This window comes from Periplaneta americana, chromosome 4, assembly GCF_040183065.1.
Source record: "Periplaneta americana isolate PAMFEO1 chromosome 4, P.americana_PAMFEO1_priV1, whole genome shotgun sequence".
Taxonomy (NCBI): Eukaryota; Metazoa; Arthropoda; class Insecta; order Blattodea; family Blattidae; genus Periplaneta; species Periplaneta americana.
The window spans coordinates 104,664,006-104,682,064 of NC_091120.1; the positions used below are offsets into that span (position 1 = coordinate 104,664,006).

Consider the following 18,059-nt stretch of genomic DNA (forward strand, 5'->3'; position numbering starts at 1 on the left):
CCTATTCTAAATAATTTCAGAATTACACTAATTTAAAGTTGTTTGTAAAATACGTCTTTTCTTTAGTTTGAAGGTAAAAGAATAATACAAATAATAGAGAATGAACCATTCTGAAGTATCATTTCCTAAATTGGCAAGTATTATGAAGTTAGAAATGTGCTGTGAACTTCTTAGTTGCTTCGTACAGGCATCTTTTTCTATTTTTAACTAGAAAATTACATTATTCGTACGCACTTATCACAACAATTATTACAAATCACACCATTTCCACCGACTTAATTATTTGCAGTTCAATTTCGCATCCTAATTTACAGTCTTGGACTGTTTACAACACATTTTAAAAAAATGTCGCCGTCCGCTTGAGTACATTTGGCCGCACACTTGTGAATGGTACTCGTCACGCTACGTAACTGCATACGACTATCTTCGATTTCCGTAGCGCTCGCGCTGGCTGCTGACTGCACGCTGTCCAAGATCACGCGTTCACAGCAATGCGTTCCAATAACGAAACGTAACTCTGTAAATATTGAGAATAGGACCCATGTATATGTGACATTTTTTGCTCAGAATGTCTTCGGAAATAAACTCCGTAAAGGACGGTAAATCCTCGTGAATCACTCTGTATAAAAATTTTTAAAATGTGTCAGGATATTACCTACTGCGCATTTATTTATGAATGGGGAGATTCATTCACAATATAGTAATATTTCAAATTGTTTGTGATACAATGGAAAATAATTTTTATTAAGAATTATTATCAAGTATGCCTTCAAAGAAATATTATTTAATATGAATGTTGAAAAACAAATTTCCTAAATAAATGATCCTAGTAGGGCTATGTATAACCTAGTATTAACTTTAAATTAAATGCCCTGTACAACGTGCATTCCTTACTGAGGGTTTTTCTTACGCTCACTGGAACTACACTGCTCGCAAAGCGCACTCGGATAGACAACAGTTCGTAACCTTGATCTTGTTCTTGACATGCTTGGTTTATACTGTCCGATCATCAATGCACTGGAGTGTATAATTCCGCAGCATTAATACAGTATACGCCAAAACAAACAGTATTCAAATTCTCGTAATGATATTGCATATGTACGTATCGTATCCATGGTGAAGTTCGTTTATCTGAACGCATTGTCGTATTGGAGTGAAGATTTGCTAAAATGTTTCTTACAACTTAGGAAAAAAGTGTTTATTGTAGAGTAGCCTATTATTTCCGTTCATATGGTAGGATGCGCAAAATGTCCTAGTTTGAAACAAGTTTCAGATGAGTTTCGTGATAAGTTTCACAAAGCTCCACAGATTTTTGATAAGTTTCGCCATACAGAAAGAGTCCTCAATGCTCACTCAAAGGAAAGGTAGCACAGGTCGGCCTGTTATTGTGGAAAATAATGGTAATGATGGGCCGCTCCTGACCCAGGTGTTACAATTTCCGGAAAGAAGTCTTAATTAATAAACAGACAACTCGCTTCCTTGGTTTTGAACGTCCAGATGTTATTGTTCAGACACACCTTCATTCTGAATGTGTAACAATATGATGTGCCATATCTGCAAAAGGTGTACTAGGCCCGTATTTTGTGTAAGAAGATGGTGGACATCCTCTGACTGTTAACCAGGATTGGTATAAGAACCTCATTAACACACCATTTATGAGGGATCTGCGAAGACTTTGTCGTGCACGAAACATCGTACATCATACTCAATGGTTCAGCAAAATGGGGCCACCTGCCACACTGACAGAAATCACTCAGTTTTCTCCGGGAACATTTTGGAAAATGATAATTTACAGTGGAACAGATTTTCCGTATCCATCGCATTCACCTGACCTTACACCACCCAATGCGTATGTATGGGGGGGGGGTATGTTGAAGGAATCAATTCGTCGACAGAACTCGCCGACAACAACTGTGGAATTGCGAGGAAAAATTGTAGAGTTTTTCGCCACTTGCAACAACCTACATTTGTAAACATGTTTCGAAATCTACGTGAACATTGTGAATACTGTTTGGAACAGAATGGAAAGCATTTTGAACATGTTTTTTTATAAAGGATGTTAGAGAAAAGTAAGCCATCTCCATTCTTTATGTTTATTATACAGGGTGTTAAGAAAAAAGTATCAATATTTTAGGAGGTGATAGTATACATTAAAACAAGAAAATAATCTCTAATAAACATGGGTCCTACAACACATACTTTCTGAGATCTGAACACTTGTTCATAGGAGGTGCTCAATGTGACGTCCATTTATGGAAATGCATTTTTCTGCCCTACAATACAGCAGACTACCAAATAATCATACCGCAGTTGACATCCTTGGCATGGAATAATGATACGTCGCAAGGAATGCTGAAAACAAATGTCTGGTTGCGGATATGAGCGGGGTTCAGCAGAGATGGTGGTGTGAATTTTCATAATCAGCATATATGGGCTGATGAAAATTCCCATGCAGTTGAAGAAACTAGGCATCAGCACCGATTCTCAATCATCTTATGACCAGGCGTTCTTGGTGATAGAATAATAGAGTCATACTTGCTACCACAGAGATTAACTGGGGATCGTTATCAGGACTTCTTATTAACGTATTAAAACAAATTTCAAAGGGTGCGTGATTTCTTACGCCGAGGGGCAGAGGACCTTGCATAAATTTTCAGCTCAATAAACATTTTTAGTACTGTTTGTTTTGGCGCATACTGTACTTCGAAATTTAGACTAGATAATTCGACGAATATATCGTGTGAAATTTGAAACGTTTCTAAAAGAGGGTGCTAAAAATAAGGATAAGTTGGAGAAGAAAAAGAAGGTCTGGGAGTAGGGTTGGACGAAATAATAGAAGAAATGTGTAAATTGGAAAATTGAAGGTCTAGGTGGTGGAAGAGAACACAAGGTGGGAAAGAGGAGGTTAAGATGGAGAGGAGAAGTAACAGCTACGAGAAAAGTTAGACGAGGTATCTACTAGAAGAAATGTACAAAATAGCGAAGTAAAGGACGAGATGAGGAGAGGAAATGCAAGATCGCGAAAGAAGAGGGCAAAATGTAATAAGAGATGGAAAAGATGGAGAAAGAGGGAAATAAGACGGAGAAGAGGAGGGAGAGATGAGGAAAGAAAAGAATGGTGAAGAAGAGGGCAACAGAGTTGAACATTGAATGAGAAATGGGAAAGTACTACTAAATAGAAAGAGAAGTGCAACGATATAGGGGGAAGAGAAAAACGTGTTGGAAAAAATGACGACGAAGTAAAGAGAAGAGAAAGAAATGAAGGAAGATGTACATGAGGTGAAAAAATAGAGGGCGAGATACTAAACTTCAATGAAGAAGAATGCGAAGATGTAGATTACGAGGAGAGAAAGAGGTTAAGAAGAAAAATACTAAAGGAAATTCAACTATTCATACATTATGTAGGTGACCGTAATTTGCAATGTGATGCTAACATAGTACAATATATAGTCCTAATGTATACATTCCAATATATTAACTGGAAATAAATTTTATTAGTTTCTGAATTTTAGTGTACCATATTAAGACTTAATGTACTAAATTAGCTGCTGTTTTATATCTAGTTACACTGATGATAAAATCACTGCATAATGAACCTTGGCAGTTCTCTAAAACAAGACGTTCGATACGAGGTAAACGAAAATCAACTGTTTGATAAATGCCACGCTCAGTGGAATTAGTTGAATCGTAAATTATTTAGCAGAGGTATGTAAATTATTACAGTCACTTAGTTCTGGGGAATGGATGGCATGTGAACAATAGAGTAATTGGTGGAATAAATTATATAGAAACAGAAGTTTGTAAAGCGCACCTCATCCGAGATTAAGCTACGGTCCGCTAAGCACTTAAACGTTCAGAGTGTGTGGAATTTCTAAGTTATAGATACTCGGACTTAACCGTATAGATCTTATAGTTGAGCAGAATGAGACTTGTTCACAGTTGGTTGACTGAATAGTTGTATAAGTCGAAAGCTTGAGAGAAATACCTGTTGTACCGTGTTGAAGCTCATATCCGATAATACGCGACTTAGCATTCTCATGAACAGTAAAAAAATCAGGTGAAGTGTGTGTCCAATTATACTCGTATTATATGGAGGGAAATATTCGATTCTGATTAAGAATTTAAATATTTTAAGGTGTGGTTAAAGACAAATTATGCTCTCGACTACAAGTGACCTTACAGTATATGGCAAATCAGAAAAAATAGGTGTCCGATTATATGATTTGAGGAAAGGTTACCAGTTACTATTTAAATTAAGAAAGTGAGTACATTAATGTCCATGGCATGGCGTGTCCTCAGGTTGCGAAACCCCAAAATAAGCCTCGGAATGGGAGCGAAATTTATAAGCTTGTATTTGCTATTTGGGAAGAAGAAATTGTACCAGAGCAATGGAAGGAGTTCATAATTTTCAAGAAGGGGGAGGCTAACTGCAGTAACTTTAAAGGAATATCACTTTTGTTGATGTCGTACAAAATTTTGTCCAATATACTTTTGAGAAGATTAACTCCATATGTAGATGAAGTTAGGCCTATTGGCGATAATCAGTGTGGTTCTAAGCGTAATAGATCGACTATTGACAAGATTTTTTTGTTCGACAGATATTGGAGAAAAAATGGGAATATAATAGCACAGAACATCAGTTACTCATGGATTTATAAAAGGCATACGACTCGGTTAAGAGGGAAGTTTTATATAACATTTTTATTGAATTTGGTATTCCCAAGAAACTAATTCGATTAATTAAATTGTGTCTCAGTGAAACTTACAGCAGAGTCTCCTCAAATATTAATAGTCAAGATTACAGATATTATTATGTATAACAAATTAATAAATATAAATAATATTCTCATAGCTAGCAGTGCATATGTCTGTACAGATTATTGTGCACTTAACTGCGGAATCCCGGTCAAATAAGTCACTCAGCTGAGTGCGCTCCTAGTATAATGACAGTTGACATTGGACATATATGTCAACATATATGCCTAACATGGAGTCAGGCCATAAAGGGGAACATTGAGGGAGGAGAATTCGATCCGGAGCTATGGATTGAATTCGGCGTAGCTCAGTGGTCAGAGCGCTTGGTACGTAGAACCAAGGACCCGGGTTCGATCCCCGGCGCCGGAGCGAATTTTACTCCTCAAATATTAATTCTCCAGTTTACTAATTTCTACCATTGTTATTTTTCACGTAGAGTAAATATTTCCTCACACGGAGTATAACCACCCGCTCCGGGATCCCGTTGATAAAAAAGACAGAATTTAAAATATTTTATGTAAAAAATTATTAACCACAGAAAAATACTAATGACAATTCTAATTAACCCATGAACCAATGTAATTTGTGAAGCTCAATGAAGCCACCTCCCCTGACTACGGGCGTGAGGGCGCCGAATTTTCCTATAAAATTAGCATTACCTTGCGCCATCTTTCAGTAATATCTCAGCAACTAGAATAGCTACAGATCTGTGCGACCAACCACTAGTTTGATTTGTAATCGCAAGTGTCATTTTATTAAAGAGATAATAGACACGTACGACACACTTTGAGTGAACATTATTGAAAAATGTCTTGTGAACTGAGACTAATTTCGGAATATCGTTTCATATGTAGAGAAAATAATTGTATTGTATATCTTTCATTAATTACTTCTCCTGTCATAGACACATACTTTCTATTTGTAAATCGACACAAAAATAAAACATTCAAACCAACACAACTGTAGTTTCATTCTCGAAACTAGAAGACGTATTCTACTCCTATGTACAGAGTATAGGGGACGAAACAAGTCTTTTGCGCAAGTGGTGAGTGCAGGAAGCAAGTTCATTGACCGCTCTGGGAGAAAGCATACGAGCTGCTGCAGAGAGGGGATCATTTCTATCTCAACTGCTGCCACGCGCATCTTGCACCTTAGCGACAGCGAACCAATGCAGCCCGCAACACACTCCCGACTGATAGGCTCCGCCCACTCGCTTCTCATCGGCTTCAACCAAACGCGCTGACTTACTTTAGAAATTCCAGAAACGGAGTAAAAGTATCATTTTCGGATCTCAGAATTAATTTCCTCTGACTAGAGATTTGTTTGCCTTATTCTTTTCGTAAGAGTTATTCTATTTAAATGTAACGCGTTTTACATCATTTCTGTATCGATATTGGTTAAAAAGAAACTGTCTACTGCAGTATGCACTGAAAAGGATGTGAAATGAAGAAAAATTCGCGGTAGAAAAAGCTATAGGATGATAGATAACATTAATATAATAGATAATTTGCAGAGACTAAGAGCACTGAGGAAAATAGGAAAGATTGGAGAATGCTGGGCTTGCAGTTAAATACCTGTCCTTGGACAGAACGCTGTGAATGAATGAATGAATGAATGAATGAATGAATGAATGAATGAATGAATGAATGAATGAATGAATGAATGTCGTTATTTCTCGTATTATTATTTGTAATTTGTTGATTTCCTTCTTCACGTTACTCCGATCAACGGTATAATAAGCGTTAAAAAAATCACTTAAACAACTCAACTCTGCGCTTTGATAGCGCATTTGACAGAGCGCTAGCTTACATTGACAGCGGACCTCGGTTCATATCCTAGTGGTGGCGAAGTCGTATTTGTGTTTCATAAGGCCAAATTTCCTGTAGTTTTTCTCAGAGTCCTTCTGTCCCTCCATCTTTCTACCGACAGTCTCCATTTCAATATTATTTATTTATTTATTTATTTATTTATTTATTTATTTATTTATTTATTTATTTATTTATTTATTTATTTATTTATTTATTTATTTATTTATTCATTTAATCTGACAGAATCAAGGATATAAGGCCTTCTCTTCCATCCTACCAGACAGAACACATAAATAGCCTACAAAATTATACAAGTACTGACGAAAATAATAAAAAATAAATTAAAGTCCTATAGAGGGTCACTATAAAGTAGTTATTAAGCTAGTACAAGAAAAAAAATATTTAAAATAACAGTGATGATGATGATGATGATGATGATGATGATGATGATGATGATGATAATAATAATAGCCTAATAATAATAATAATAATAATAATAATAACAGTGATGATAATAATCACAATAAATACATTGCATATTAAGGGTAAAATTAACAACAGAATAGTTACAATATTTATTACGGAGTAGGCTATATGTTAAGCGGAAGTTGTGCAAGCTGACAGATGTCTAACAAGTAGTTCCATGAACTAGAATGCGATTTTTTAATTTAATTTTGTTATTGTCGGACAGTCTCTGACATGGTCAGGGAGAGAATTCCAGAGGTGTGGAATCGATATGTTGAAAGATGATGAGTAGAAAAGTGTTCTGTGCAGAGGAATAGAGAGAAGTGAAAGGTGAACAAAACGAGATACTAGGGAAGGGAGTTGATGATTTTAAATAGTAATAAGAGGGAGTTGAAGAATCTCCTTTCTTTAAGTGGATTCCAAGACAACAGTTCTAATGACGGTGTTCCGTGAACGAATTTTCTAATGTTACAAACGAAACGAATGCATATATTTGAACACGCTGTAATATGTAGGCAAGATCAGTATTTAGATTCGTGGATATAGAATCGGAATAATCGAAATGATACGTCACTAAAGTTTGAATGACATTCTTTTTGTGGCTAACAAGCAAACATTCTCATGGGGGGCAGATAAAAGTGTTACTTTCTTTTCTTCCGTCCTGTTAACAATGTCAAAAGAAGTGCTTATACAAATTTTTGGCCACTCGAGTGCAATTACGAGGTCCGCTTCAGAAAGTAAGTTTCCCTGTGGCCGTTTACAGAAAGAAAACACACTTTCATGGAAAGACTTATTTGAACAGATACAGATACTGTTGTACGATTTTTCAACATATTCTCCACCGGAATTGAAACATTTTTGATACCGTAAGAAATTTAAAAGTACTTATTTGACATTATTAACATGGAGGAAGAAAAAGAATAACTTTTTTATCTGCCCCCCATGAGAATGTTTGCTTGTAAGAGGCAGAACGTTGATCAAGTGTTTGGGGGAATGAAATATAGAATACGTTTTCTCGCATAATGTAGTTCACTTGACTTTGAAATTTGTATTTGAATGTAAATATACTCCCAAATATGTTCACCAACATATAAATAGTATGTACCAAAACCGGCGCAGCGTGATATAATATTATAAATGGAGTACAGATGGCATCAGTTTGATGAGACTTACTTAGTACGCTCTCAGTGGGTGAAAGAGCACTCTGGTGGGATTTAATCCGACCTTAATTCTATATGGCTGAATCGATAGATGACAACACATCGCTAAGTCACAATATCTATAAAGAAAGGGACAATTCGGACTCATAAATCAGTCCCGTATAAAAGAGTTGTAAGGCACAATAAATTCGTTCGAGTGCCCTCCTCGGTACAAGGAGAAAATAAAGGACACTCTATACTTTTGTTGAATAACTTGGATATATATTATAATTGTACGTTAACAACTGATATATTACGCATATTTTATCAATATGAGTAATCAATATCAAGTAATATGAGTTATTTTCTCTGAAATAATCATTCAGACATCTTTCACAAAAAGATGGTACTTAATTACTTATTCGACCTTATAATTTCATTTCTAACTCAATACACTATTTCTTTATTACAATTTTTGTACTAGTTTCAGCATTCATAATCACATTCGTCAGAAGTTCCAGACGATCTACAGAATTGTAAATGAATTAGTTTAAAACTCTCAGTGATGATAGAGAAGTTTAAGAGGAACAGCTTTTCCATACGTGACATTAATCCGGCAAATATGCTCCTTTCTGCCAGAGGCGCTGACAGATTGGATTGAGATTTTATTGGAACTGTCTGCTATTTGAGTCCAGAGATGACACCTACACTCTCTTGAACACGTAAAGGCAGGCAGGCAGGCAGACTTTCTTTCTTTCTTTCTTTCTTTCTTTCTTTCTTTCTTTCTTTCTTTCTTTCTTTCTTTCTTTCTTTATATATTTATTTATTTGCTTATTTAATTATTTATTTATTAATTTCTTGGCTACGAATTGAACATTTTAACCATTCATTATGACGAAATGGCAATCTGAAACTTCAAGTTACAAACGTAACTACATCCTTTTATATATCTATCCGGGAAATTTATTTTCATTTATGATAAAATTTTGTGGCATTTATGAACACGTGAGTAGGAGTAAATACTTATATGTTAACAACACTGGAAAACATCTGTATATTATTAATATTAGTAGTTTTGTATCAAAAGGTTCTTGTTTATTAATTCATTGTATATACTAGCCTATCTGCTTTTTCAAAGACTAGCTGTTGCTTTTATGAATATTTTATACTTCGCTAAATTATCACTTCTACTTTCAGATTAACGATGTATGAGGATATTAATGTGATGTTAGAGGGTGAAAGTAACATAGTTGAGACGCTCACCTCTAACAATAATGTTACCTTAAACTAGAAACATCTGACTAAATAGAAAAAAGAAATTGTATATATTTATGTAAATAACTGAAAGTGTTTTGTAATATACAGTAGCATGCAATTTTGTGCATAGGTCCTATTAATAGGGTAACAAAATTCTTCAAACTGTAACTTTATGTACAATTCATTAGCCTAATCTAAGATTTAAATGCAATTGCAACTGTACAGAAAATAAGAATTGCAGACACTTCAGTTCCAAAATCAACTAAATTATTTGTCTAATCGCAAAATCAGTCAAGTGCATTTTACTTTAATAAAATAAATTGTATTTCTCATTCCACATTATATAGGTTTAGTTAACTAAAAAAATTTTATTCATCCTTAAAAAAATAATCATTTTTATATCTTGAATGACAAAAACGCAGTGCAGTAGTTGGGCCGATACGGGGCGGTACGCCGTACCGTATAAAATAAAAAATCGCTGTTACAGTACAGGAAAAAAATATAGACTCGAAAATATTATAACATATTTAAATAGTCTTTTAATATACTTTAAATGGAGGAAATTAGATATTTTTAAAAACATTTTGATTTTTATATCTGGCATAAAAGTAGCGGCTGGCATCTCGTATCCTTTGCTTAAACTCTTGTCCATTCGTTGTTTCATCGAAAGGCATGTCTGGTACTTCAAGAGTGCGCTAGTTGTTATTTGTCAATTTCAAGCTTGCATGCCACTGTGTATTTCTATATTTCTATAAGTAACACTAATTTTATGGCATGGAGCCTAAAGAAATCAGCTACACTGATTCGCTAATTTCAAAACTTGCGTAGATCAGAGTCGAGCAAATCGGCCCAAGTCCACGGGCTGATACACCGCTGACGTCACTGGGCTAAGCAGTGTAGCACGAACTAGCACGTGACGTCAACCCGCACCACCGCACGGGTCGCGGCGGACTGCTTGTGGAGCGGTTTAGTGCGGTGAACTTGTTTGTATCAAAGCATAAGCCCAAGCTTCCGCTTCTATCAGTTACTTATGAATTGAGTTGGCGCGGGTTTGTGCTTATGTGTGCGGTTCGATCAACGATCAGCTACTGTTTCAAATGTTTTCGTTTTTGATTACTGTTTTTCAAAATGAGTCCAAATAATGGTGCATCGCAAAGAAATACAGTCTCTGTGAAGCTGCTATTACACTATCAAAGTTCTTTGACAAAGAATATTATGATAAAATATTTCATCGAAGATTTTTGATGAAAGATAGGATTTGGGTTATATTACACTACATAAAATCTTTTAAAACACGCTTTCCATGGATTAGTTGATACTAATATTTACGCGTTAAGTTTATGATTTGTTTATACTATTATTTACGCGTTAAGTTTATAACATCATGAATAAAGAACAGTATTATGCTTGTTTAGCTGTAATTAGTTCAATATGCATGTTACTGAGAAAGAAACGCCTTTTTGGTTAAACTCCTGATCACAATACAAATATGTGGTCAGGGGTTAAACCATGGATTGCAAGACGTGATAAGAGCGGTATACATCAGAACTTATTGAAAGGCCTACAATGAGAGGACTTGAAAAGTTATACAAATTATTATAAAATATTATTTACTTAAAAATGGCTTTTAACGAACCCGAAGGTTTACTGCCGCCCTACATAACCCAGCCATCGGTCCCTATCCTGTGCAAGATTAATCCAGTCTCTATCATCATATCCCAACTTCCTCAAATCCATTTTAATATTATCCTCCCATCTACGCCTCGGCCTCCCCAAAGATCTCTTTCCCTCCGGTCTCCCAACTAACACTCTATATGCATTTCCGGATTCACCCAAATAATATTAATATTATATTATACAAATTTATTTACATTTCATTTGCTTCATACTTTTTGTGGCAGCAACACTCTAGTTATATTTGCGTTGCGCCATATTTGTTTCAAGGTATAGAAATCTCTTATCAAAGATAACAAGCTGCACTTACATTTAATAAAAGATCTTTTAACAAAGGAACTTTTACAAAAGAAAACCCATTACACTGTCATATATTGTATAATATATATTTTATAAAAAGATCTTTGTAAAAAACTTTGATAGTGTAATAGCAGCCCGGAAAAACTTCATCACAGACATCGGCATACTTTCTAAAATACAATCTCTCTAGATAAAAAGTAGTGAAGGAGAAAATCGCTGCTAGAAAGTTTAAAAATACAAAGTCGGATGAAAATTTAAAAAAGTACCATAGGGACAGTTTTTAAATCTGTGTCCGACATCAGTGGAAAATATTTTAATTTTGTACTGTGTCCTGTATGCTTATGCCACACGCCAAGCGAAAGCATAACTAATGCACGCAAGCAGGAAAGGAGTAGAATGCAATCAACTGGTGGGATGACGTCACCACACTGAGCAGTGCGGTGGGCTAAGTTGGGCTGCGTAACCCAGCATGATGGGCTACGAAGCGGCCGCGCCAAGTAGTGTTGGTCTTGGGTGGGCTGGGCTGCTTAAGCATTATGATTGACTGTGCTGCGCTGAGGGCCAGTCTGCAGGACTCTGGCGTAGATACCTTCGCATAATGCTAACCTCATTATATGGCGCCTGAAGAATTATGCTGCACTGATACGCTAATTTTAAAACTCTCTCAGATTTAATGTTAGCAGTTTGCTAGAGGAGGGAAATATTGTTATTTTTCGTGCGCTCATGAATCTTGACTCCAGTTACATATTGTAGATTCTGTTCCAATGTCAAATAAAGAATGTGAATGAGCATTATTGTAATGAACGATATCTGTACTAAGAAAAGAAATACTCTTTCAGTAAAAGAGTTCCAGGATTTTGTTCCTAAAAATGTTGGGCCACCAGCGTCAGCGTTTAATTTCTTGCCTTATGTGCAATAGTGGCTGAGATCTGGAAGGAGGTCTGCATGATGAAGAAGTAATCTTGAAAAAGAAGTGCAGTACGAGTCCACACAGAGTCTAGTCTGACCAAGGAGATTTCAACAATACCCCCTAAAATTTGGTTCCAACTATAGCACTGCAAAAACGATACAGATTTCTTTGGCTATAACGACATTTGCCCATGGGTTACTCAAATAAATAAAAAATAAAACAGAAAAATGAATAAATAAATAAATAAATAAAATAAATATTTATTCCTTACAGTGGAAGACTGGTAATCGAGGTGGCCAAGGTACACGTCCACACCTGCTAATTCAACTAACTTGAAATATTTTCATTTAGAAAATTCTTGACATCGAAGGCAAAGTGCGCAGATGCTAAATACGGAAGCTTTTTCTCATTTCTATCCTTCACCGTCTCTGAGCAGCTAAATACGATGTAACACTCTGTATCTGTTTCACATCATGAACAGAAATACATTACATTTGATAATTTCACCTCTTAAGGGAATACGGAGAGGATATTGATCCTGATACACAGCAAGAACAGTGCGTTTGTTATTTCTCTCGATATAATATTCAGTTTATGATACTTTGTAATTTGTTTGTATATTCATCCTCGCTGTTCTTAATGAAGTGTGGTTATTTTTGCTTATATTTTAATACAACATGAATTTATATTAAACATTATTCTTAATTATAAACCGAAATATTTCGGATTTTTAATGACAGGAATTGAGGCAGCGAGACCAAAAATTTAAATGTTACACGGAAAATTCAACATTTGGTAAGTTCATCGATTCTCACCACTAAAAATCTGGGTTTGTAACCATTCTTTCGAAATTTCTTAGAACTCGTGTTCGTAGACATCAGCGCCAGATCTGCTGTAATTTTACATAGTTATTTATGCTCGAAAAATATTCATGCAGTTGCTGGACTGAGGGCAAATCACAAGATATATCATTCAGGATAACAGCCTCGAGATCCTTCGTAGTAACTCTTTGAAACCATAAATCTTCCAAAGTTTCCGTTAGAAAAAATTGACCTTGATCTGGACATGGGGGCAGCTATAATGTAATTCATCCTTTATTTTCTGATTGTGTGTTATGAGAAACGTGTTATATGGTTGTTCCAATTGTGTAAAACACAAGTGTGCTGGTAGCTATACATGCATCCTAGCATTGTGATTTATGCACACAACTTCCAAATTCAAATTCCTTCTCTAGCTACTCTGCGTACTGTCCTGTATATAAACTCGGTAACCCCTTCTACCAGCACAAACACATCCCCCTACCCTCCGACTTGATAATCGAATTCCAATATCCAACCACAGACTAATATACAAAAGTCACAAAGTATTAGCATCCAAAATGCATTACGTACTATAGTGGTGTACCGGACGGCAGGATGGCAAGCCAGCAGTCCTCCATAGTGGCATTCCACATCAATGAGATTCCGTAACAAGTAACTTAATTAAACTTTCCTCATACGTAAGAGAACTTACGCGTCGAAATATTATTTCTTCATCAGTTTACTTTCGGTATCTTAATTATTGTTAGTGACCGTGTAGCCATCCTTTTTACAATTAAAGCACACATGAAATAAAATAGACATATACTTTGCTATAAAATTGTTTTATTTTATTTCGTTTTAAAACATTCTGAGCTTCGTTCTCTTATTCACGTTTCTTCAAGGGTTAAGGATAGATTAACTATCCCACACTGCCAATGCGCGAATGTTAATTTCGCTTATTGAATATTATCTCTGGAACTATTGAATATGATGTTTAGTCAACTGTCCGAAGACGGTTGGAAACTCATAAGTAGACTCCGAAGTTGAGGCACATTTACCTTGAAGTTAAGCAAACACAGAATAATACAGTGTTTACAAAGCAGCTGTCAAGGTAATCCGGTAGTCATCTCGTCTCATATACCAGATGTCTCCAAAAAGCGCATAGTCATTCGTGATCGCGATGCTGCCCGCCGAACACAGAGTGCTGTAAGGTTAGAGAAGGGGAAGAGACTCGTACCTCAACGGATGGGAGCGATCAGTGACGGATTGCGGCAACGATCAGCTTATGTTTACAAGTAATAACATCAAAGGGATAAGAAATATCATACGTTTGTATATTGTTATGACATATTATGAAGTTTCTACTTTGGATTGGGAAATATTCGTGAGCGAATGCAAACATGGAAAATGGAATAATTCATTTCCCATAAGCTGCACTTTCCAAACATCTAGCATTGCCACAAAAGATGTAACGCTATTGTACTTGTCCATTATACTCTGATTGTGTCCTTGCAGATGACAATTCAAATTGTTGAAATGTTCCGAAATATCAACAAGAAATGTTAAATCAGTAACAAACAGTTAATCTTCCAGCTCCTGAATGTTCTTCCCTTGTAAATTAAAGGGAACAATTAGTTGCAATGAACAATGTAGATATACAAAAACAATATACATAATAAAGCATACGCATAAAAAATTACCTAATCTTCATATTCCTCTCTTAGGCCTACTTTCGTTAACAGCTTACGAAATTTGCGATATTTTAGGAAGGAACTATTAATTATGTTGACTTTTCGTACGACCACATCCATCACCTATTTCATATTTACAACTTTATTTCACAGTGCTTCCTGGTGAATTAAACAATTCAAATATGTTACATTTACAGACACTCCCTGATCATTCAATCATTTGTTTAGCCTGCCCACCAATCCTGTCCGTTTACCAGCCATGGCTGGAGCCCCATCTGTTGCTATTCACACAAGCCGTTGCAAATTCAACCTTTTCTGTTCTATGGTGTCTTTCAGTACCTGGAAAACATCTTCTCCAGCTGTATTTTCCTCCAGAGTAATTACATCTAGATGACATTCAGACACAGTAAAATGTTCATTAACTCCTCGGATGAAATTGGCTAGGTGAGCTTTGTCATTTCTATCTGCGCTTTCGTCCAATGCAAGTAAGTAAGCAGCAAACTGATTAATTGTGGTTTCGACTTCGGATTCAATTACATTCGTAATCTTGCAAATCCTTTCCTGAACTGTGTTTGGAGACAATTTAATTTTCTTAAACTTGTGACTTTGTTCTGGACACAGTATTTTAGTAACGTCCTGTATGGACGATTTTACAAATGCTCATTGCGTAAATGGCTTCATTGATTTTCCATTATTTCAAGTTAGAACATAGCTCGCAAGAAGTTTTTTTTGTTTAAGACTGAGGATACGTGTATGATTTGTGTTTGTATTTTTTTTTTCTTTCAAATTTATCAAAATATTTGTACGTATTTCACCTAAAATGAAACGAAAAAACTATAAGTATATCATGCGAAACTGAGTGTAAACGTATTGTAATATACTGATTCTTATGTATAACCAACAGTTATACAGACGTCCCAAAATAAATTATTTTCACATGTCCAGCATACCTGTAATTGTATGATATTCTTCATGAAGAGTCCAGTAGTGTTGTCGCATGTTGAATTTTAACACATCCTTAAGAATTTTCGAACAAATTAAACATTTCATATTCTCCCCACTAACACACAAAAAATATTTCCCTTCCCTTTCATCCTTGAATGTACTACGTCTATGATTAGAAGACATTGTGAAACGGTCGAATACTCCGACCAACACAATGATAATGGCAGTCCACCACTGCACTTAAACATTGAGTACAGTACAGATGGGGATGGGTGAGGCGGAGCGCTCTCATTACGTACTGGCTTCGGTTCCGTTCAGGGGCTTACTCGCGAGTACGCTTTTGAAGACGTCTGTCATATACACATCATGCCAGTTGGAGCTGTTGCAATACAGACCGAGCAAGGAAAAAATTAAACGTTCACAAGGACATACGTAAATATTATGTTGTATTATCGTCTCTAGGGCGTAGTCGTATAAAGATTTATACAGAGCAATACTATTTACAAAGGTATTTTGCAACAATTTTTATAATAATAATAATGATAATAATAATAATAATAATAATAATAATAATAATAATATACTGGTGGTAGTAGTAGTACATCATGTTTAAGTGTACATACATAAATATTGCAATATAAGGAAATAAAGCGACATAAATACAGTATTATTAATAAATAAATATAGGTCACAGAAATATACTTATCTGAAAATAATAGCATTACCATAGAAGAAACAAGATTTACATAAACATTTAGGAAACAATATCTTATATTTAATACAAATCTAACCCCCGTTTGAGTAAGACTATGTTCGTGGGGGACAAATGAGCATAGAGTAGCTTAATAAATCATTACCAAGTAACGAAAATAATATTATATTTAAAATGAAAATAACTTAAGTATTGTATAAGCTTATTGAAAAGTTATTTTCCAATTTGAAACAGCTGTATCTTCTGTGCACATCAGCAGTTTGGTTTCATATAGATACCATTACTGTTTAGAAGGTTTGGTTTTTTTTTTTATCGATGCGTGTTTCGTTGCTCTGGTAACTGTGTCATTTGCTTGTTGCTTGTAATTGTTGTAGGAGAGTAACAATTTTAATAATTTTTACAATGGTTTTACCTTTACGAGTTCGAATAGACCTCCTTCAGTGCTATTACGAATGCAATAGACAATATGCATATGCATTGAGATGATTTCGAACGTTAAATTGATTGAGAAATGGACCCTGCTCTGTAAAATCATTTCGTAAGTTTATGAACAAATTTGAAGAAACTAATTCAGTTGCCGATAGAAAGCGATCCGGTAGACCAAAATTAGTAGAAAACGAGGTGAGTGCAGCTCTAATTTTACGAGAAGTTCAGGAAGTTAGTAAAAATTCAGGCTATAATGTTTGTTGTGCTAATAAAGTTGCAAAGTTGAGTTATTCAACAGTGTGGCGAATTCTGAGAAGACAGCTTCGGTTCTATCCGTATAAAATGAAAATGCGTTTTGAACTCAAATAACACTATTGCACAATACATTTGGTGATCGTGTAATTAGTAGGCATTTTCCGAACAGTTGGCCTTCTAGGTCATCAGACATAAATTCAGCTGACTACTGGTTATGGGGTTATCTAAACGAAAAGGTATTTCTTAGTAGACCTACTACACATAGAGGAACTCAAGCAGTTAGTATCGAATGTCATTGAAAACATCTGTAGGAATGTGCTTACTAATGCCGTTTATAGCATAGCAGAATAACTATATTTTATTGAACAACGGTGGTGGTCATATTTAATTTTTTCGTGTTTTAATAAAATCCCATTTCTTTAGGAACAAATTGGTGTTTTTATTTTTGTGGAATCTAAAAGTTTGACGAACTTATTACCATTTCAAAATGGGAACTTACTTTTGAATAATCTTATATTTAGTAAGAATTTAATATTAGTACGAAATCAGAATGAACGTTTTGTAGCTTATATTGGTAACAAAATAGAGTAAACTGAGAATCAAATTAATTAAAATTAAGTACCAATATCACAAATTCCCAAGATAATTAATATTGTCGTTGCGCCTTCAAAATTAGCTATGTGTAAAAATCTGAATTTTACAGAAGAGAAAGGAACTTAATACAAATGAAAATTACATTTAGTATTAATTAAATTCTTTTAAGATAGTGCATTATAATACAGCTTTGATACCAAAGGTTTTGTACAATATAATGTTCTTTCAATATCAGCTGATGTAACTAAAATTTCATCACGCACCGAAGAAATGACATGGGTTCAAGCTTCATACCATTGTCCTTCGTTTAGATACGCAAGTCAAAAAT

General features: G+C 35.1%; 1 protein-coding gene across 8 annotated transcripts in view; it reads left to right on the forward strand.

The window, feature by feature from the left end:
* LOC138698100 (uncharacterized) overlaps window positions 1-18,059 on the forward strand; it is a 960,595-nt gene that overhangs the window by 535,979 nt on the left and 406,557 nt on the right. The window lies entirely within an intron of this gene.